We start from the raw sequence: 23,211 nt of genomic DNA, 5'->3' as shown, positions 1-23,211 counted from the left end.
GCACATATATCACTGTATCATCTGCATACATTTGAACTTCAGACCCAGTACAGACAGAAGGCAGATCATTAATGTACAGGCTGAACAGGAGGGGCCCCAGTATTGACCCTTGGGGCACGCCCACATCATAGCTACGAGTGGGTGACAGCTCATTGCTCACTCTGACACACTGAGTTCTGCCTTCAAGGTATGATTTCATCCATCTCAAGGCATCAGGGGAAAAGTTGAACTTGGACAATTTTGTGATGAGAATCTCATGGTTAACAGTATCAAAAGCCTTCCTTAGGTCCAGAAACACAGCCCCAACAGCACCCCCTTTGTCCATCGTTTGTGCTTGTAGTCTGTAAATAGGTCCATTTTGGCCTCTGTACAATAATCCACTCTTTGCCATAGCCTGTTCTCTCTAAAGTTGTATCCCTATCTTCTACTCTAAATTATTCAATTGTGGTCGGAATTACTGCAGATGACTTTATTGCTTGCTGTATTTACCAAATCAGGAGAGCAAACCACACACAAGTCAGAGTTAGTTATCACAAAGTCCATCTTTAATTATATGAGCTCCATCACAACCCTGTGACTCTCAGATCAATTCAGTGTCTATCAATGAATTCTCTGAGTCCCTTACACATTGCAACTGAGATCCTTTATAGCAAAGACACACGTAGCCAGACAGCCTTGGCCATAATTTATCGTTCAGCTTTGTCTCCTAAACTATGTCTTTTCTCAAACTCAGAACCATAAACAAATCTTCCATATCAACAGGCATATATCAAATCCACCTCCTTGACAAGATCACAGATACACATTGACTGGCACACAGACATTGTGGAGCCAAGAGATACACGCTTGACCTCTCCCCTCTCTCCGGCCCAAATAACTTATTCTTGACAGAGACCAGATAACTGCAAACCCCGCCACAGTATTATACAAAAATAAACATTCTGATGAGAAGTAACTTACAAACATATGATGAATATAAAACATCTTACCTATGTTACCAACTAATTCTGATTATTCCCCAACACTGCCCTCATATCATAAGACATGGTGAACAAAGTTTGAAAGACCATAAACATAAGCAAATATTTACCAGCTGCATTAACATACGGCTGAATGCTACTCAGATGACCAGACGAGGACCAGACCAAATCAAGCATACATCAACATACGTTTAAACTCCACTGGAAGTTAGGTTAGAGAATATGACAGAATCCACCACTAGTCCATTGAATGCCTTTAACCTTATTTGGACATAATACTAGTGATGCTAATTTGTTTAGGTAATGGTAATTTTAATTGTACTTAATAAAACAAGAGGTCAAAGATGAAAAATCAGCACTTGAAAGTAGGCTTGAAGTGAATACTACCAAACTACCTTGAAAGTAATACTACCATAGGTAACACCATGGGGTTATTAACAGTGGCCATGAGAAGGAATACAGCGCCTTTGAAAGTACGTTTTCCACATTTTGTTGTGTTACACCCTGAATTGAAAATGTACAGAAATGTATATGTTTTTGTCACTAGCTTGTATAAACCCCAAAATATCAGTGGATTGAGTCAATAATGTGTTATTAATTGATCTCTTCTTCCAGTTGGCTTCTCCAGCACCTTCCAATGTAAGGGGATGTAAGGGGTCGATACATCAACGTGGTCATTCCAGGAAGAAGTGAACACCTGACCCTGTGTGAGGTGGAGGTCTATGGGTCACCACTGCACTGATAGATCCAGAGCACTTATTACCAAAATGTAATCTGGAGTACACACTGTTTTCTGGACGTGATAGATTTTTTATTTTTTATTTAACCAGGTAGGCTAGTTGAGAACAAGTTCTCATTTACAACTGCGACCTGGCCAAGATAAAGCATAGCAGTGTGAACAGACAACAACACAGAGTTACATATTGAGTAAACAATAAACAAGTCAATAACACAGTAGAAAAAAAGAAAAAAAGAGTCAAGAGGAGGTGGGCGAATAATTACAATTTTGCAGATTAACGCTGGAGTGATGGTCATGTGCAGGTAGGGATACTGGTGTGCAAAAGAGCAGAACAGTAAATAAATAAAAACAGTATGGGGAAGAGGTAGGTAAATTGGGTGGGCTATATACCGATGTACTATGTACAGCTGCAGCGATCGGTTAGCTGCTCAGATGGCAGATGTTTAAAGTTGGTGAGGGAGATAAAAGTCTCCAACTTCAGTGATTTTTGCAATTCATTCCAGTCACAGGCAGCAGAGAACTGGAAAGAAAGGCGGCCAAATGAGGTGTTGGCTTTAGGGATGATCAGTGAGATACACCTGCTGGAGCGCGTGCTACGGGTGGGTGTTGCCATCGTGACCAGTGAACTGAGATAAGGCGGAGCTTTACCTAGCATGGACTTGTAGATGACCTGGAGCCAGTTGGTCTGGCGACGAATATGTAGCGAGGGACAGCCGACTAGAGCATACAGGTAGCAGTGGTGGGTGGTATAAGGTGCTTTAGTAACAAAACGGATGGCACTGTGATAAACTGCTTCCAGTTTGCTGAGTAGAGTATTGGAAGCTATTTTGTAGATGACATCGCCAGAGTCGAGGATCGGTAGGATAGTCAGTTTTACTAGTGTAAGTTTGGCGGCGTGAGTGAAGGAGGCTTTGTTGAGGAATAGAAAGCCGACTCTAGATTTTATTTTAGATTGGAGATGTTTGATATGAGTCTGGAAGGAATGTTTACAGTCTAGCCAGACACCTAGGTACTTATAGATGTCCACATATTCTAGGTCGGAACCATCCAGGGTGGTGATGCTAGTCGGGCGTGCGGGTGCAGGCAGCGAACGGTTGAAAAGCATGCATTTGGTTTTACTAGCGTTTAAGAGCAGTTGGAGGCCATGGAAGGAGTGTTGTATGGCGTTGAAGCTTGTTTGGAGGTTAGATAGCACAGTGTCCAAGGAAGGGCCAGAAGTATACAGAATGGTGTCGTCTGCGTAGAGGTGGATCAGGGAATCGCCCACAGCAAGAGCAACTTCATTGATATATACAGAGAAAAGAGTCGGCCCGAGAATTGAACCCTGTGGCACCCACATAGAGACTGCCAGAGGACTGGACAACATGCCCTCCGATTTGACACACTGAACCAGGCAAGGCAGTCATTCGAAAAACCGAGGCTACTGAGTCTGCCGATAAGAATATGGTGATTGACAGAGTCAAAAGCCTTGGCCAGGTCGATGAAGACGGTTGCACAGTACTGTCTTTTATCGATGGCGGTTATGATATCGTTTAGTACCTTGAGCGTGGCTGAGGTGCACCCGTGACCGGCTCGGAAACCAGATTGCACAGTGGAGAAGGTATGGTGGGATTCGAGATGGTCAGTGATCTGTTTGTTGACTTGGCTTTCATAGACCTTAGACAGGCAGGGCAGGATGGATATAGGTCTGTAACAGTTTGGGTCCAGGGTGTCTCCCCATTTGAAGAGGGGGATGACTGCGGCAGCTTTCCAATCCTTCCGGATCTCAGACGATATGAAAGAGAGGTTGGTAATAGGGGTTGCGACAATGGCGGTGGATAGTTTCAGAAATAGAGGGTCCAGATTGTCAAGCCCAGCTGATTTGTACGGGTCCAGGTTTTGCAGCTCTTTCAGAACATCTGCTATCTGGATTTGGGTAAAGGATGAGCTGGGGAGGCTTGGGCGAGTAGCTGCGGGGGGGGCTGTTGGCCGAGGTTGGAGTAGCCAGGAAGAAGGCATGGCCAGCCGTTGAGAAATGCTTGTTGAAGTTTTCGATTATCATGGATTTATCGGTGGTGACCGTGTTACCTAGCCTCAGTGCAGTGGGCAGCTGGGAGGAGGTGCTCTTGTTCTCCATGGACTTTACAGTGTCCCAGAACTTTTTGGAGTTAGAGCTACAGGATGCAAATTTCTGCTTGAAAAAGCTGGCCTTTGCTTTCCTGACTGACTGCGTGTATTGGTTCCTGACTTCCCTGAACAGTTGCATATCGCGGGGACTATTCGATGCTATTGCAGTCCACCACAGGAAGTTTTTGTGCTGGTCGAGGGCAGTCAGGTCTGGAGTGAACCAAGGGCTATATCTGTTCTTAGTTCTGCATTTTTTGAACGAAGCATGCTTATCTAAGATGGTGAGGAAGTTACTTTTAAAGAATGACCAGGCATCCTCAACTGACGGGATGAGGTCAATATCCTTCCAGGATACCCGGGCCAGGTCGATTAGAAAGGCCTGCTCACAGAAGTGTCTTAGGGAGCGTTTGACAGTGATGATTGGTGGTCGTTTGACTGTGGACTCGTAGCAGATACAGGCAATGAGGCAGTGATCGCTGAGATCCTGGTTGAAGACAGCGGAGGTGTATTGGGAGGGCCAGTTGGTCAGGATAACGTCTATGAGGGTGCCCTTGTTTACAGATTTAGGGTTGTACCTGGTGAGTTCCTTGATGATTTGTGTGAGATTGAAGCCTACCATCAGTAACACACTACGCCGCCAGGGACTCAAATCCTGCAGTGCCAGACGTGTCCCCCTGCTTAAGCCAGTACATGTCCAGGCCCGTCTGAAGTTTGTTAGAGAGCATTTGGATGATCCAGAAGAAGATTGGGAGAATGTCATATGGTCAGATGAAACCAAAATATAACTTTTTAGTAAAATCTCAACTCGTGTTTGGAGGACAAAGAATGCTGAGTTGCATCCAAAGAACACCATACCTACTGTGAAGCATGGGGGTGGAAACATCATGCTTTGGGGCTGTTTTTCTGCAAAGGGACCAGGACGACTGATCCGTAAAGGAAAAGGAAAGAATGAATGGGGCCATGTATCGTTAGATTTTGAGTGAAAACCTCCTTCCATCAGCAAGGGCATTGAAGATGAAACATGGCTGGGTCTTTCAGCATGACAATGATCCCAAACACACCGCCCGGGCAACGAAAGAGTGGCATCGTAAGAAGCATTTCAAGGTCCTGGAGTGGCCTAGCCAGTCTCCAGATCTCTACCCCATAGAAAATCTTTGGAGGGAGTTGAAAGTCCGTGTTGCCCAGCAACAGCCCCAAAACATCACTGATCTAGAGGAGATCTGCGTGTAGGAATGGACCAAAATACCAGTGTGAAAACCTTGTGAAGACTTACAGAAAATGTTTGACCTCTGTCATTGCCAACAAAGGGTATATAACAAAGTATTGAGATAAACTTTTGTTATTGACCAAATACTTATTTTCCACCATAATTTGCAAATAAATTCATAAAAAATCCTACAATGTGATTTTATGGATTTTATTTTTCATTTTGTCTGTCATAGTTGAACTGTACCTATGATGAAAATTACAGGCCTCTTTCATCTTTTTAAGTGGGAGAACTTGCACAATTGGTGGCTGACTAAATACTTTTTTGCCCCACAAATCTTTAAAATTAGTAGTTCAAACTGTTTGGGTACGGACCTGGAAAGTATGACATTACTTTGCAGGCTATCTCTGCAGTAGACTGCAACTTATATATTTTTTTATGATTTAACTAGGCAAGTCAGTTAAGAACAAATTCATATTTACAATGACGGCCTACCGGGGAACAGTGGGTTAACTGCCTTGTTCAGGGGTAGAATGACAGATTTTTAGCTTGTCAGCTCAGAGATTCGGTTCAGCAACCCTTTGGTTACTGGCACAACGCTCTAACCACTAGGCTACCTGCCACCCTAAGTTATATTGTAGGTAACATTCTCCACACTCTTAGAAAAAAAGGGTTCCAAAAGGGTTCTTCAGCTGTACCCATAGGAGAACCCTTTTAAGTTCCTGGTAGAACCCATTTGGGTTCCATGTGGAACAGGGTTCTACATGGAACCCAAAAGGGTTCTACCTGGAAACAAAAAGGGTTCTTCAATGTGTTCTCCTACGGGGACAGCCGAAGAACCCTTTAATGTTCTAGATAGCTCCTTTTCTTCTAAGAGTGTATGTGTAGGATAAATCCATGTTAAAATTCATTCTAATGTCACACTGTAAATGTTGTTATATTGAGTATATTAATTTACATCTGTTTTATTGAAACCGTACTTACTGTAATGTCTCCTATCATTGTACTGTATTGTATGTTAATGTATTCAGAGAAGGTAAAGTGTAACACAGCACCAACGTTTCCGAAGCATTTCTTGGTTTCACCTAGAATGCAGTTATCAAAGATATTTGGATTGGAATATTATGGCCTAAACCTATGTTTTTAAATTCTCAAAACCAAGACATTTAGCTAAGTCACCTGCGCACGCACACAAGCATGCACACACACACACACACACACACACATACTGTATACACATTCACTTGGTCATGTATAAGAGTGTGGATTGTAATTGTACCAGGACCATAAGTAAACATTGAAGTAAATTTATAATAAGACACTTTTAGTTTACTTTTATCTAATTGAATGTAGTCATCAACTGCAGTAAAATATCTGATGTGGAGTAAGTATACAAGCAATATGTTGCCTGCTTTTGTACATGCTCTTGAGATTCTATAAGTAGCAAAGTATACAACTACTCTGTAACACTTTAAACATGTGTAGATGTTTCCTGTTATTCCCTTCCATATCACAATATCCTGATCAATCAGTTATACTGTCTGTATTTCGCCATAAGTTGGAATCATGTTTTAGTTATTTATCTCAATGATTATGTCACATGGTGGAAAATTGAGTTGAGCAGTGAAGCAGAGGGAAAAAGTATATTTTTAACATGTATATTAATACATCATGGTTTACAGTCGTCACCGTAGGCCAGCAGGCAGGTCGCAGCAAGGATCCACCGAAAGCAAATGTTTCACACAAAAATAAATAAACCCACTCATAGCAAACAACAAAGTCCCCTTGAGCATAAAGTCCTCCAATACCTGCCAGAAGCTCTCCCACATGGTGTCCTTGTGCAGCCAGAGCCGTTCTTGTAGTCTTCTAGTTCTTGTAGTCTGCTTTTGTCTTAGTTCCCTCTATGGTCCTGGGACGTCAATGAGGACTAGATTAGTATTTAGGACGTTCTCAGGACATTCAGTGTATCAGTTGTCAGGATGTCTATAATGGTCCCAAAGAAACGTCACTAGGATGTTGAAAAGGATCCTGTCCGTCAGTGGTTAGATTCCAGCATTTTACAGAAGTATCTGTTGTGTTCCCTCCATGAATGCCCGGTCATGATACAAGCAGCCCTGTTGATGATTAACTGGAGATGGTTGAGACCTGTCTTATCTCACTGATTTGGGGCTGGAAGTCAAACTATGGCACAGTAGTGCAGGTGACTAGTTATCATGGTATGGTAAATTGTTAGGAGGATGTCCTTGGAGACGAGGGGGGTGGGCAGGGTCATTGACTTTGTGACTGGTGTATAAATGAATCAGTCAGATTCAGTTGTCTACAGAGCTTTTACCTACATCAGCATCAACAGTGACCTTGTTTTTTTAAGGTAAGAGGATATTACAATCTAATACTATTTGGAATTGTATTCGATTACGTTATATGTTCTGCCTTACACAACCACACATTAACTGTTGATTTACATAACAGTTATTTCATAATAATAATGTCTTAATTCAGCAGTGGGTTGAATTCAGATGGGCGTGATGTTCCCATAATCCAATCCTTTACTTAAATGCATGCTACTGTGTTTGCAAGGAGGCTGTGATTGCAAAGAGACAGCAAGCTGGACTGTATTTTATACTGAAAGACTTGTATTCAATTTTTTTAAAGTAGCAAGGTCACGAAAGGATAATGCTAAGAGTAACGCAGCACCTCTCATTGTTCTCTCCGCTAATACTATACTCTCTTGAATTACGTTCCTTATTAAGTAGAAATTGTGCTGAAATGTAAAAGACTGTTATAATAAAATAAGTGCCCTTTAAAGATTGCATGGAAAATTCAATATATGAATAAATTATTTCTAAGCAGTCTAAAATCTGCATTTTGACATGTCCCTTTTCTGAGGAAGATTTTAACCTGAAAATGCTATCATTGTAAAGCCCTTGTTACTTTGTTGCTTTGACAATATAATTTCCGAAGACTATTATTAATTTCACGAGAATAATGATTCATTTACGTTTGACTCTCATTTTCAAGGTCAACCCTGTTAAGGGAACTGAACTTTCAAATCAAATCAAATCAAATTTGATTAGTCACATGCGCCGAATACAACAGGTGTAGTAGACCTTACAGTGAAACGCTCACTTACGAGCCCCTAACCGACAGAGCATTTTTTTTAAATCCAGATAAGAATAAGAGATAAAAGTAACAAGTAATTAAAGAGGAGCAGTAAAACATAATATATACAGGGGGGTGGCGGTACAGAGTCAATGTACGGGGGCACCGGTTAGTTGAGGTAGTATGTACATGTAGGTAGAGTTAATTAAAGTGACTATGAATAGATGACAAAAGAGAATGGCAGTGGTGTGTAGGGAGGGGGGGGGCAATGTGGATAGTCTGGGTAGACATATGACTAGATGTTCAGGAGTCTTATATCTTGGGGGTAGAAGCTGTATAGATGCCTCTTGGACCTAGACTTGGCACTACGGTACCGCTTGCCGTGTGGTAGCAGAGAGAACAGTCTATGGTTAGGGTTGCTGGAGTCTTTGACAATTTTCAGGGCCTTCCTCTGACACCGCCTGGTATAGAGGTCCTGGATGGCAGGAAGCTTGGCCCCAGTGATGTACTGGGCCGGTCGCACTACCCTCTGTAGTGCCTTGTGGTCGGAGGCCGAGCAGTTGCCATACCAGGCAACCAGTCATGAAGCTCTCGGTGGTGCAGCTGTAGAACCTTTTGAGGATCTAAGGAGCCATGCCAAATCTGTTCAGTCTCCTGATGGGGAATAGGTTCTGTCGTGCCCGCTTCACGACTGTCACGGTGTGCTTGGACCATATTAGTTTGTTGGTGATGTGGACACCAAGGAACTCCAAGCTCTCCAAGATCTCAACCTGCTCCACTGCAGCCCTGTCGATGAGAATGGCGGCGTGCTCTGTACTCTTATTCCTGAAGTCCACAATCAACTCCTTTGTCTTGATCATGTTGAGGGAGAGGTTGTTGTCCTGGCACCACACGGCCAGGTCTCTGACCTCCCTATGGGCGGTCTCATTGTTGTCGGTGATCAAGCCTACCACTGTTGTGTCGTCAGCAAATTTAATGATTGTGTTGGAGTCGTGCCTGGCTGTGCAGTCATGAGTGAACAGGGAGTACAGGAGGGGGCTGAGCACGCACCCCTGAGGGGCTCCAGTGTTAAGGATCAGCGTGGCGGATGTGTTGTTACCTACCCTTACCAACTGGGGGCGGCCCGTCAGGAAGTCCAGGATCCAGTTGCAGAGAGAGGTGTTTAGTCCCAGGGTCCTTAGCTTATTGATGAGCTTTGAGGGCACTATGTTGTTGAATGCTGAGCTGTAGTCAATGAATAGCATTCTCATATAGGTGTTCCTTTTGTCCAGGTGGGAAAAGGCAGTGTGGAGTGCAATAGAAACTGCATCATCTGTGGATCTGTTGGGGCGGTACACAAATTGGAGTGGGACTAGGGTTTCTGGGATGATGGTGTTGATGTGAGCCATGACCAGCCTTTCAAAGCACTTCATGGCTACAGATGTGAGTGCTACGGGTCGGTAGTCATTTAGGCAGGTTATCTTAGTGTTCTTGGGCACAGGCACTATGGTGGTCTGCTTAAAACATGTTGGTATTACAGACTCGGACAGGGAGAGGTTGAAAATATCAGTGAAGACACTTGCTAGTTTTTAGTTTATTTTTATTTTTCCGTTATTTTACCAGGTAAGTTGACTGAGAACACGTTCTCATTTACAGCAACGACCTGGGGAATAGTTATAGGCGAGAGGAAGGGGATGAATGAGCCAATTGTAAGCTGGGAATGATCAGGTGACCATTATGGTATGAGGGACAGCTTGGGAATTTAGCCAGGACACCGGGGTTAACACCCCTACTCTTACGATAAGTGCCATGGGATCTTTAATGACCTCAGAGAGTCAGGACACCCGTTTAACGTCCCATACAAAAGACGGCACCCTACACAGGGCAGTGTCCCCAATCACCACCCTGGGGCATTGGGATTATGATTTTTTTAGACCAGAGGAAAGAGTACCTCCTACTGTCCCTCCAACACCACTTCCAGCAGAATCTGGTATCCTATCCAGGGACTGACCAGGTCCAACCCTGCTTAGCTACAGAACCAAGCCAGCAGTGGGATGCAGGGTGGTATGCTGCTGGCCAACCAGTTGGTCAGCACATGCTCGCAGTACATGTCAGGGTAATCCGTCTGGCTCTGCGGCCTGAATGTTGACCTGTCTAAAGGTTTTACTCATATTGGCTGCGGAGAGCGTGATCACACAGTCTTCCGGTACAGCTGGTGCTCTCATGCATGTTTCAGTGTTATTTGCCTCGAAGCGAGCATAGAAGTAGTTTAGCTTGTCCGGTAGGCTTGTGTCACTGGGCAGCTCTCAGCTGTGCTCCCCTTAGTAGTCTGTAATGGTTTGCAGGCCCTGCCACATCCGACGAGCGTCAGAGCCTGTGTAGCACAACTCGATCTTAGTCCAGTATTGACCCTTTGCCTGTTTGATGGTTCGTCGGTGGGCATAGCGGGATTTCTTATAAGCTTCCGGGTTAGAGTCCCGCTCCTTGAAAGCGGCAGCTCTAGCCTTTAGTTCAGTGCAGATGCTGCCTGTAATCCATGGTTTCTGGTTTGGGTATGTACGTACGCTCACTGTGGGGACGACATCATCGATGCACTTATTGATGAAGCCAATGACAGATGCCATTGGAGGAATCCCGGAACATACTCAAGGCTGTGCTAGCAAAACAGTCCTGTAGCTTAGCATCTGCTTCATCTGACCACTTTTTATTGATCTAGTCGCTGGTGCTTCCTGCTTTAATTTGTGCTTGTAAGCAGGAATCAAGAGGATAGAATTATGGTCAGATTTGACAAATGGAGGGCGATGGAGAGCTTTGTATGCGTCTCTGTGTGTGGAGTATAGGTGGTCCAGAGTTATTTTCCCTCTGGTTGCACATTTAACATGTTGATAGAAATGAGGTACAACTGATTTAAGTTGCAGTGGTCTAAGGCCAGGCTCTGTCGCAGCCGGCCACGACCGGGAGGTCCATGGGGTGACGTACAATTGGCCTTGCATCGTCCGGGTTAGGGAGGGTTTGGCCGGTAGGGATATCCTTGTCTCATCGCGCACTAGTGACTCCTGTGGCGGGCCGGGCGCAGTGCACGCTGACCAGGTCGCTAGGTGCAAGGTGTTTCCTCCGACACATTGGTGCGGCTGGCTTCTGGGTTGGATGAGCGCTGTGTTAAGAAGCAGTGCGGCTTGGTTGGGTTGTGTTTTGGAGGATGCATAGCTCTCGACCTTCGTCTCTCCCTAGCCTGTACGGGAGTTGTAGCGATGAGACAAGACAGTTAACTACTGACAATTGGATACTACGAAATTGGGGAGGAAAAGGAGGTAAAAAAAGCTACAATGAATATAGATGAGAACTCTCTTGGTAGGTAATGTAGTCTGCAGCTTATCATGAGAAACTCTACCTCAGGTGAGCAATGGCTCAAGACTTCCTTAGATATCATGTACCAGCCGTTGTTAACAAAAATACACAGACCGCCGCCCCTTGTCTTACCAGACGACGCTGTTCTTTCCTGCCGGTACATCGCGTAACCAGCCAGCTCTACGTCGGTATTGTAGTCGTTCAGCCACGACTCCGTGAAGCATAAGATGTTACACGTTTTAATGTCCCGTTGGTAGTTTAATCTTCCCAATAACTCGCCCATTTGATTGTCCAAATATTGCATGTTTGCAAGCAGAATTGAGGGGAGTGGGGGTTTATGCGATCGCATCCTACTCCTCAGAAGGCAGCCCGCCCTCCGGCCTCTCTTTCTCCGCCTCCTCTTCACGCAGATCACTGGGGTCGGGGCCTGTTCCCGAGGGAGCCGTATATCATGAAAGAAAAAAAAGGATCCTGCTAGTCCGTGGTGAGTAATCGCAGTCCTGATATCTAGAAGTTATTTTCGGTCAAAAGAGAGGGGAGCGGCTACATTACGTACAAAAATAGTAAAACAATAAGTTACAAACAACACAGATAAACAAACAAAAAACAATCAGTTGGGGGCACATAAAACATCTGCCTTCTGCTCCGGCGCCATTTCGTTTTAATGTGGTGATTACTTTTTTATTAATAAAAACATGGCGGAAAACTGAGAGGGTTGAGCAAAACACATCAGCCCTGTTACACATAGATGACAGGCTAGAAATGGTAAAATATTATATACATTTTGAAGTTGAACATTTGCTCTTTAAAACAGTGTTAAAATGAGTTTAAAAGAACAGTAAAACATTTTTAAAATGACACTACCCAAAATGCACTCTCTTTGTGTTTATTGTTCTTCTTACGAAGTGAGTAAAACAATATTTGAAATGTTTTTCTTTGTTCATGTGAGCTGAATTGATAAAAAATATAAATTGTGATTGAATTGCAGCCTAACAGATTGTTTCAGTGTTTGTGCCAATGTTTCTGTGGACTGGTTCCTATCAGACCTGTTGACTTGCTCTGGGCTCTTCCTCCAGGATGATGAGATCGACCACGATGTTCCTCTTGTTGACTCTCCTGGGACTGGCATGCTCTATTGGCCCTACAGTCCCAAGTAATCACATTTTTTATTCCCTTTCCTCCTGATAACTAGATAGAAACCGAGCTGGTCACAGAGCACTTCGTATTATTCTGTACATAAATCTGAGACACTCCATTTATTATGATATGTTATGTTTGGTATGTTTGAATAAGACACAGTTATGTAACGCAAAAACGAAAGTAGGGTGGTTGGTTGTGGTGGATGGATGGGTGTATAACATGAACGTCTAACAAGCCAAAGCTTGCGCGTTCGAATCTCTTAATGGACAACTCTAGCATTTTAGCTAATTAGCAACTTTTCAACATACTACTTTTTAGCAACTTTGCAAATACTTTGCACATTAGCTAACCCTTCTCCAAACCCTAACCTTTTAGCTAACACATCCCCTAACCCTAACCTTAACCCTTTAACCTAACTCTTAAACTATAACCTTAACCCTAAACCCTAGTCTAGCTAATGTCAGCGAGCTAGCTAATGTTAGCCACCTAGCTAGTATTTGAAAACGTAACATATGTTTTAAAAATTCATAACATATCACATACATTTTGCAAATTCATAACATATCACATACATTTATCAAATTTGTAACATATAATACGTTTTGCAAATCCGTAACATATAATACGAATTGTAACATATCATATGAAATGGGTGATGGACATCCACAAATGAATACATACCATACGAAACGTAACATATCATACTAAACTAATTGTCACGAATTTACATACAGAATAATACGAAATGCTCTGAGATTATGTTGAGATATTATGCCCTTTAGATTAACAGGGCTAGATCTCTTACTATGAAAAGTGAGGCTATATTATATCTCAATGTATTTATGACACCAACAGGCAAATTTACAGTGCCTTCGGAAAGTATTCAGACCCCTTGACGTTTTCCACATTTGTTACATTACAGCCTCGTTCTAAAATTGATTAAATTCATCTACACACAATACCCCATAATGACAAAGCAAAAACAGGTTTTTAGACATTTGTGCAAATATTTTAAACTTAGATAAGTACTCTGTACTTTATTGAAGCACATTTGGCACTTGTACAGTACAAGTTTGGCACACCTATATTTGGGGAGTTTCTCCCATTATTTTCTGCAGATCCTCTCAAGCTCTGTCAGGTTGGATGGGGAGCGTCGCTGCACAGCGTCGCTGCACACCGAAGCAACTCCTGTATTGTCTTGGCTGTGTGCTTAGGGTCCTTGTCCTGAAGTGAACCTTCACCCCAGTCTGAGGGCCTGAGCGCTCTGGAGCAGGTTTTCATCAATGATCTCTCTGTACTTCGCTCCGTTCATCTTTTCCTCATCCCCACAGCATGATGCTGCCACCACCATGTGTCACCGTAGGGATGGTATTGGCAAGGTGATGGGCAGTGCCTGGTTTACTCCAAAAGTTCAATCTTGGTTTCATCAGACCAGCGAATCTTGTTTCTCATGGTCTGAAAGGCCTTTAGTTGCCTTTTGGCAAACTCCAAGTGGACTGTCATGTGCCTTTTACTGAGGAGTGGCTTCTGTCTGGCCACTCAACCATAAAGGCCTGATAGTTGGAGTGCTGCAGAGATGGTTGTCTTTCTGGAAGGTTCTTCCGTCTCCACAAAGCAATTCTTGAGCTCTGTCAGTGCAACCATCAGTTTCTTGGTCACCTCCCTGACCAAGGCCCTTCTCACCCGAATACTCAGTTTGGCCGGGTGGCCAGTTCTAGGAAGAGTCTTGGTGATTCCAAACTTCTTCCACTTAAGAATGATGGAGGCAATTGTGTTCTTGAGGCCCTTTGATGTTTTGGTACCCTTCTCCAGATCTGTGCCTTGACACATTCCTGTCTCAGAGCTCTACGGACAATTCCTTCGACCTCATGGCTTGATTTTTGCTCTAACATGCATTTTCAACTGTACAGACAGGTACTTATGTATAAGTATTGAAACCCTTTTGTTTCAATACTTATGTTTTTAAACAGAAATCTAGTTTCGCTTTGTCATTATGGGGTATTGTGTGTAGATTGATGATGATTTTTTTTATTTTATAAATTTTTGTCTGTAACGTAACAAAATGTGGAAAAAGTGAAGTGGTCTGAATACTTTCCGAATGTACTGTATGTACTAGGATCATTGTCCAGGGCCTTACCGTCAGAAAGTGATGAAAGCGTTACAGAGCCGATTAAAGCGTACAATTTAATAGAGATGCTCATTGGGATGTATTACTTGTCCCTCACAATGAAATCAGGGAGGGGACTGTGGATTGGTCTCTATCTGTCCGTCTGTCCGTCCATATCTCAGAGACATTGGGCCGATTATGACGAAACTTTGGTGAATGAAGCGTCATGCCATAGAGATCATTGCCCCAAGGAGGGAGATATAGTCATTGAGAGCGAAATGAGGAGGATAAATAGGACCAATATCATTTTTCTGCACTAGGTGGCATTTTTTCTTTGGCACATGAAATGGAGTACAGGGAGTTGATTAGCTAAAGATACTGGTATGAAAGCTAACAGCCTTCCATTTTTGAAGACATTTATTTTCATAGGGGTCACTTGAGTATCTGGTCAATATAAGGGATAATCTGTGGTCATACAAGATAAATTACATTTGTTTGTCACACACGATATCTCAATTGGCTCAATTTGCATTGCATCCTTTGTGGGGGAAGACATGGTTACTGTTGCCTTGCTGATATTAGAAGAGGTGCCCAAAAAGTGGGGCACAAAACCACAATTTATTTATTTTTTACATAATCCAATATGGCCGCCAATACAGAATAAGATTTTGGAAATGTGATATTATTGTTCATTTTTTGTAGCCAAATCTTGTGTATTTGTAAGTAGTGGACTAGTCTTCAACAATGTGCTATTATATTTCATAACCAAGCTGCCTAAAGTGTCAGAAATGGCCTGGAAACACCTCCTAACAACCTGGAAACCACTCAAATGTTGTTGAACTACTACAAGAATCACTGGAACAAATGTCAAAATGTAAAAAAAATATATAGTGTTATCATCTTAAAAAATTGCCAATACACCCTAGGAGTTACATTATGTAGCTAATTGATATAGCTAAAATAATTTCTCACAGCACTGCAGAAATCTGTATCGGGCCGCTAATGCAGGACTAGTAAAGGCCAAGTGAACTACCTTTATGAGAGAAAAAAAAGTTTCCCGCACTGCAGAGGGCTGTACTGGTCCGTTAATAAATCAAATCAAATTTTATTTGTCACATACACATGGTTAGCAGATGTTAATGAGAGTGTAGCCAAATGCTTGTGCTTCTGGTTCCGACAGTACAGTATTATCTAACAAGTAATCTAACAGTTCCCCAACTACCTAATACACACAAATCTAAAAGGGTTGAATGGGAATATGTACATGATGAGTGATTGCCGAGCGGGCAAGGACAAGGTGCAATAGATGGTATAAAATACAGTATATACATATGATATGAGTAATGTAAGATATGTAAACATTATTAAAGTGGCATTATTTAAAGTGGCATTGTTTAAAGTGACTAGTGATCAATTTGTTAAAGTGGCCAGCGATTGGGTCTCCATGTAGGCAGCAGCCTTTCTGAGTTAGTGTTTGCTGTTTAGCAGTCTGATGGCCCTGAGATAGAAGCTGTTCTTCAGTCTCTTGGTCCCAGCTTGTACTGACCTCGCCTTCTGGCCGGTAGCGGTGTGAACAGGCAGTGGCTCGGGTGGTTGTTGTCTTTGATGATCTTTTTTGCCTTCCTGTGACATCGGGTGCTATAGGTGTCATGGAGGGCAGGTACTTTGCCCCCGGTGATGCGTTGTGCAGACTGCACCCCTCCCTGGAGAGCCTTGCGGTTGAGGGCGGAGCAGTTGCCGTAGCAGGCTGTGATACAGCCCGACAGGATGCTCTCGAATGTGGATCTGTAAAGTTAGTGAGGGTTTTGGGTGACAAAACACATTTCTTCAGCCTCCTGAGGTTGAAGAGGCACTGTTGCGCCTTCTTCACCACACTGTCTGTGTGGGTGGACCATTTCAGTTTGTTGTTTATGTGTACACCTAGGGACTTAAAGCATTCCACTTTCTCCACTGCTGCCCCTTCGATGTGGATAGGAGGGGGGGGGGGGTGCTCCCTCTGCTGTTTCCTGAAGTCCATGATCATCTCCTTTGTTTCGTTGATAATGAGGAAGAGGTTGTTTTCCTGACACCACACTCCGAGTGCCCTCACCTCCTTCCAGTAGGTTGTCTCGTCGTTGTTGGTAATCAAGCCCATTACTGTTGTGTGATCTGCAAACTTGATGATTGAGTTGGAGGCATGCATGGCCACGCAGTCGTGGGTGAACAGGGAGTACATGAGGGGGCTGAGCACACACCCTTGTGGGGCTCCAGTGTTGATGGTCAGCGAGGTGGAGATGTTGTTTTCTACCTTCACCACCTAGGGGTGCCCCGTCAGAAAGTCCCGGACCAAATTGCATAGGGCGGGGTTGAGGCCCAGGCCCCGTCACCCTCACCCTCCGATCCAACAGGTCCCAGACGTGCTCAATGAGATTGAGATCCGGTCTCTTCGCTGGCCATGGCAGAACACTGACATTCTTGTCTGCAAGGAAATCACACACAGAATGAGCAGTTTGACTGGTGGCATTGTCATGCTGGAGGGTCATGTCAGGATGAACCTGCAGGAAGGGTACCACATGAGGGAGGAGGATGTCTTCCCTGTAACGCACAGCATGGAGATGGCCTGCAATAACAACAAGCTCAGTCCGATGATGCTGTGACACACCGCCCCAGACCATGACGGACCCTCCACCTCCAAATCGATCCCGCTCCAGAGTACAGGCCTCGGGGTAATGCTCATTCCTTCAACGATAAACGCGAATCTGACCATCACCTCTGGTGAAACAAAACCGTGACTTGTCAGAGCACTGTTTGCCAGTCCTGTCTGGTCCAGCGATGGTGGGTTTGGGACAAAAGGCGATGTTGTTGCCGGTGATGTCTGGTGAGGACCTGCTTTACAACAGGCCTACAAGCCCCCAGTCCAGTCTTTCTCAGCCTTTTGCGGACAGTCTGAGCACTGATCGAGGGATCGTGTGTTCCTGGTGTAACTCGGGCAGTTGTTGTTGCCCTCCTGTTCCTGTCACGCAGGTGTGATGTTCGGATGTACCAATCCTGTGCAGGTGTCGCTACACGTGGTCTGCCACTGTGAGGACGATCAGCTGTCCATCCTGTGTCCCTGTAGCGCTGTCTTAGGCATCTCACAGTATGGACATTGCAATTTATTGCCCTGGCCACATCTGCAGTCCTCATGCCTCCTTGCAACATGCCTAAGGCACGTTCACGCAGATGAGCAGGAACCCTGGGCATCTTTCTTTTGATGTTTTTCAGAGTCAGTAGAAAGGCCTCTTTAGTGTCTTAAGTTTTCATAACTGTGACCTTAATTGCCTACCGTCTGTAAGCTGTTAGTGTCTTAACGACCGTTCCACAGGTGCATGTTCATTAATTGTTTATGGATCTATGAACAATTCAATTATCTTTGAAAGACAGGGTCCTGAAAACGGAACGTTTCTTATTTTGCTGAGTTCATATATATATATATATATACAGTGCCAAAGGTTTTTATATTATTGATCGATTGACTATGACTTTTCAAATCACCCTGTAGTGCTATCTGCAGAGTTAGCTCCAGGTATACGTAGCAATTCTTCAGCCATTTCTAGACCTGCTACCAAAAAAATTTAATTGTAATTTCACCTTTATTTAACCAGGTAGACCAGTTGAGAACAAGTTCTCATTTTCAATTGCGACCTGGTCAAGATAAAGTAAAGCAGCAAAAACAACACAGAGTTACACACAAACAAACGTACAGTCAATAACACAATAGAAAAATCTATGTACAGTGTGCGCAAAAGTAGAAGAGTACAGAGGTAAGGCAATTAATAGGCCATTGAGGTGAAATAATTACAATTTAGCATTAACACTGGAGTGATAGATGTGTAGATGATGATGTGCAAGTAGAGATACTGGGGTAGGGTTGCTGAGCTGTTGGCCGGTGTGCTGAGCTGTTGGCCGGGGTAGGGCTAGCCAGGTGGAAAGCATGGCCAGCCGTAGCAAAATGCTTATTGAAATGGTTGATTATCGTAGGGCTGCTGGGAGGAGGTGCTCTTATTCTCCATGGACTTTACAGTGTCCCAAAACTCTAACGATTCTGTCTCTTCGCAGCAAAATATGCATTGCTGGTATGGTTGTGTCGTGTCTTTGGCATCATTAAAGTGAAGACTGTTATTTTATCAAATCTATTCTCTGTAATTATTATTACGTGATTAAACTAATCATGTAAATGTAAATAACTAGGAAGTCGGGGCACAAAGGAACATCTTCAGATTTCAAGTTAGACTTTTCCTAATATAACTCAGATATTTTAATATCTAATCAATTAGTCTTCTAATTAATTCATTATTCTTTACCTCACGTTAGTCTTATTCCAAATGTCGTAAATTGTTGGTTATCTGCACGAACCCAGCCTTTTCTATGAATCTTCCATACATCAATTGTGTTATTCATTTATTTACTAACTATCTAAATAATCACAGAAATGTATAAACAAACAGCAGTTATGGTTACAAGGAAATAAGGGAGGTTCCCTGGTGAGCTACGCCGATATGACGGCTTGGTGGACAAAGGGAAGTGGGTGTGGACTGAGAAGGGCGGGAAAATCGAAAAGGCTGTCGCAACAAAGTTGATAATTATATTAATTGAAATTCTAATCCTTTTCTCACTAATTCGTGAATAATTGTAATCAATATATATTTACGCTCAGTGTGTCGTTGTGATCTCTGTTGGAATCGTCTGTCTTTCTGTTGGAAAGTTCATCCGAGCGTCTCTCTCTCTGCTTCCCTGAAGTCTTTCGTGGTTAGAATGGGTACTTCAGAGTATCAATCAGAAATGTTCTTATAGAATAGATGTTTTGGCGGTTGTCGGTCTTCGCATGTCAGGTTGACATAATTTCAAGCTGCAGACTAGTAATTAGTATCGAAGAGTTGCTCTTATTCTTTCGGGATCGATAGTCTCAGAGTTTAACCATTTCCACCCTTGTAGCCAATGCTCCACATGGTATGGTTAAGAATTCAACAACCATTACAACCTTAGCTTATACTGAGGTTTTTGTGGTCTCTACTCAACCTTCGCCCCCTCAGCTGACCGAGGTACGCGTGGTCTGAAGAGGATTTCTTCAGTTGGGGTTTTTATTCGTAACAGTAGAAAAGGGCTGTCCCATGACCCAGATCATGTCTGTGCTCGTGGGGGCAGGCCAATGACTTAGTTAAACTTTAAAGGGAATACAATTCTCTCACATCAACGGTTCAACATCACCTTACATCATTTCACAAATAGTTTCATCTTTACTCATTCATTTTATACAATAATTAGACGCACACCTCATAACGAAGGCACCTGTATAAATAGAGTTGTGGTAATGTGACTGTATTGTCTTTCATGAGGTCACAAACATGAAACAATATGGATCGGGTTGTAAGCTGGCTTCTCCACTGACCGTTTACACATTCTCCAAAACATGGATATTGTTCAGTTCTCAAATTCTGTGATGTAGAAGAAGTGACTTTGTTCTCGTTATGTGTCTCTTTCTGCATGGCCAGGAGGAGAGAGTCTCCTCCAGGAATTTATGACCTGAGATAACAGAACCTGGGTGTAGGAGAGGAGAGAGGGGAAGGCACTCGCTATACCCAAAGAGGGCCACGTCATGACAGTTGTATCCCCCATATACTGTAAATAACATTATTTTGGTTGCAATAACTTGTATAATAATTTTAATTGAAAAGTTATACGTTTTTAATCTGGCGTCATATATGTTTTAAAGATTAGTTGAAGCAATGAGGCTTGGAAAACCAACCAAGCCTATCAGCAGGCAAGGTGGAGCTATAACCATATAAATAAATACAGTGCCATCGGAATGTATTCAGACACCTTGACTTTTTCCACATTTTTCCCCCGCCTTATTCTAAAATGTATTAAATAAAAAAACATCCTCTGCAATCTACACACAATACCCCATAATGACAAATGAAAAACTGTTTTTTTAGAAATGTTTGCTTATTTAATACAAATAAAAACAGAAATACCTTATTTACATGAGGTCGAAAGAGTTGTCTGTAGAGCTCCGAGACAGGATTTTGTCGAGGCACAGATCTGGGGAAGGGTACCAAAAAATGGCCTCCATCATTCTTAAATGGAAGAAGTTTGGAACCACCAAGACTCTTCCTAGAGCTGGCCACCCGGCCAAACCCGGCAATCAGGGGAGAAGGGCATTGGTCAGGGAGGTGACCAAGAACCTGATGGTCACTCTAACAGAGTGGAGATATGAGAACCTTCCAGAAGGACAACCATCTCTGCAGCACTCCACCAATCAGGCATTTATGGTAGAGTGGCCAGACGGAAGCCACTCCTCAGTAAAAGGCACATGACAGCCCACTTGGAGCTTGCCAAAAGGCCACTAAAGACTCTCAGACCATGGGAAACAAGACTCTCTGGTCAAACATCACTTCTGGAGGAAACCTGGCACCATCTCTACGGTGGAGAATGGTGGTGGCAGCAGCCGTGCTGTGGGGATGTTTTTCAGTGGAAGGAACTGGAAGAGTAGTCAGAATCGAGGTAAAGATGAACGGAGCAAAGTACAGAGATCCTTGATTAAAACCTGCTCCAGAGTGCTCGGGGCCTCAGACTGGGGTGAATGTTCACCTTCCAACAGGACAACAACCCTAAACACACAACCAAGACAACACAGGAGTGCCTTCGGGACAAGTCTCTGAATGTCCTTGTGTGGCCCAGCCAGAGCCCGGACGTGAAGCCGACCGAACATCTCTGGAGAGACCTGAAAATAGCTGTGCAGCAACGCTGCTCATCCAACCTGATTGAGAGGATCTGCAGAAAGTTGTGGGAGAAACTCACAAAATACAGGTATGCCAAGCTTGTAGCATCATACCCAAGAAGATTCAAGGCTGTAACCGTTGCCAAAGGTGCTTCAACAAAGTAAAGGGTTGGAATACTTATGTAAATGTGATATTTCAGTTTAATTTGTAAACATTTGCTAACATTTCTAAAATACTGTTTTTGCTTTGTCACTATGGGGTATTGAGTGTGTAGATTGATGAGGGAAAAAACTATTGAATCCATTTTAAAATAAGGCTGTAACCTACCAAAATATGGAAAAAGTCAAGGGGTCTGAATACTTTCCGAAGGCACTATATCCTGCCTAATTTACTTAATGGTTATGTTAAAGGAGCAGTCCGTGATTGGGACATACATTTTTATACTTTTAAATGAACGATTCATACCCAAAGTAATGCTGATTTTATAAGTATATAACTCATAAATACCTCATAAGCTTAGTTCAACTGTCATACCCCATAAGATCCCAAAATATAAAATAGTTTGTCTCCAATGTTTGTAAACAATTTACATTTAAACAAACACTTTATAGCCTCAAAACATTGTTAAAACTCTAATTTTGATATTATGAATGGTCAGTCCTTGCATCCTCAGTTTTTGACCAAAACGATTGTTGGGTGTCCGGCAGAAGGGCACTTTCTTATTTAACCTTTATTTAACTACTTTAAGTACCCTGAGATAGGGGCTTAATATCCATTTGGAATTGAACAGAAGTGGCTCTCAGTAGGTACTATAGTAGTTTGTTTCTGTTTTATCCTGCAGGTGTGCTGTGATCTCCTCTATCCCAGCTGGCACTTCTAGCACCTTCCAGTGTCCGGGCATGGAGGGTCGATATGTCATCGTGGTCATTCCAGGGAGGAAGGAGTACCTGACCTTGTGTGAGGTGGAGGTGTACGGATCACCCCTGGATGGGACTGGGCCTACATGTAACTAAATCAGATCGTTAACTCTTAACAGCACCCTGCAATGTTTGGGGAATGTATTGTCTTACGAAAAACAATTAATGTTTTTTAGTATACTTCCAGTATGTTAATTATCAAAAATGTGTATTTACTTTCAGTAAACAAAAACAAATTTGGTCCCCTGTTCTGGAAGTTCTTCTTGCACACTGTTTTTGGAAGTTTGGGTATAAATTGGCCAACATTTTGTGTAACACAAAAATATTCATACATTTTTTGTTGCCTAATTATTGGTTAGATGGTTCTCATTCATACTTAGAAATACATATAATGCTGTAATACTATTGCTATTATGCTAAAATGAATTAAAGGTGAAATCTTGGAATCTGGAATGTTTCCATTATGTATTTGGTTGTTTGTGCTTGTAGTCTGTAAATATGTCAATTTTGGCCTCTGTACAACAATCCACTCTTTGCCATAGCCTGTTCCCTCTAAAGTTGTATCCCTATCTTTTACTCTAAATTATTCAATTGTGGTCGGAATTACTGCAGATGACTTTATTGCTTGCTGCCCTCATATCATAAGACATGGTGAACAAAGTTTGAAGGACCATAAACATAAGCAAATATTTACCAGCTGCATTAATATACGGCTGAATGCTACTCAGATGACCAGACGAGGACCAGACCAAATCAAGCATACATCAACATACGTTTAAACTCCACTGGACGTTAGGTTGGAGAATATGACAGAATCCACCACTAGTCCATTGAATGCCTTTAACCTTA

At 43.0% G+C, this 23,211-nt stretch overlaps 1 long non-coding RNA gene across 1 annotated transcript; it reads left to right on the top strand.

Annotated features, from left to right (window-relative positions):
- The first annotated feature begins 7,255 nt into the window (after positions 1 to 7,255).
- On the top strand, positions 7,256 to 22,830 carry LOC116353485 (uncharacterized). The gene is made up of 3 exons (XR_004202919.1): positions 7,256 to 7,400; positions 12,535 to 12,611; positions 22,287 to 22,830. It is a non-coding gene; the product is annotated as an uncharacterized LOC116353485 (long non-coding RNA).
- Positions 22,831 to 23,211: the final 381 nt, after the last annotated feature.

The sequence above is a fragment of the Oncorhynchus kisutch genome, linkage group LG2, assembly GCF_002021735.2.
Source record: "Oncorhynchus kisutch isolate 150728-3 linkage group LG2, Okis_V2, whole genome shotgun sequence".
Classification (NCBI taxonomy): domain Eukaryota; kingdom Metazoa; phylum Chordata; class Actinopteri; order Salmoniformes; family Salmonidae; genus Oncorhynchus; species Oncorhynchus kisutch.
This window is presented reverse-complemented; position numbering and strand designations above follow the sequence as displayed.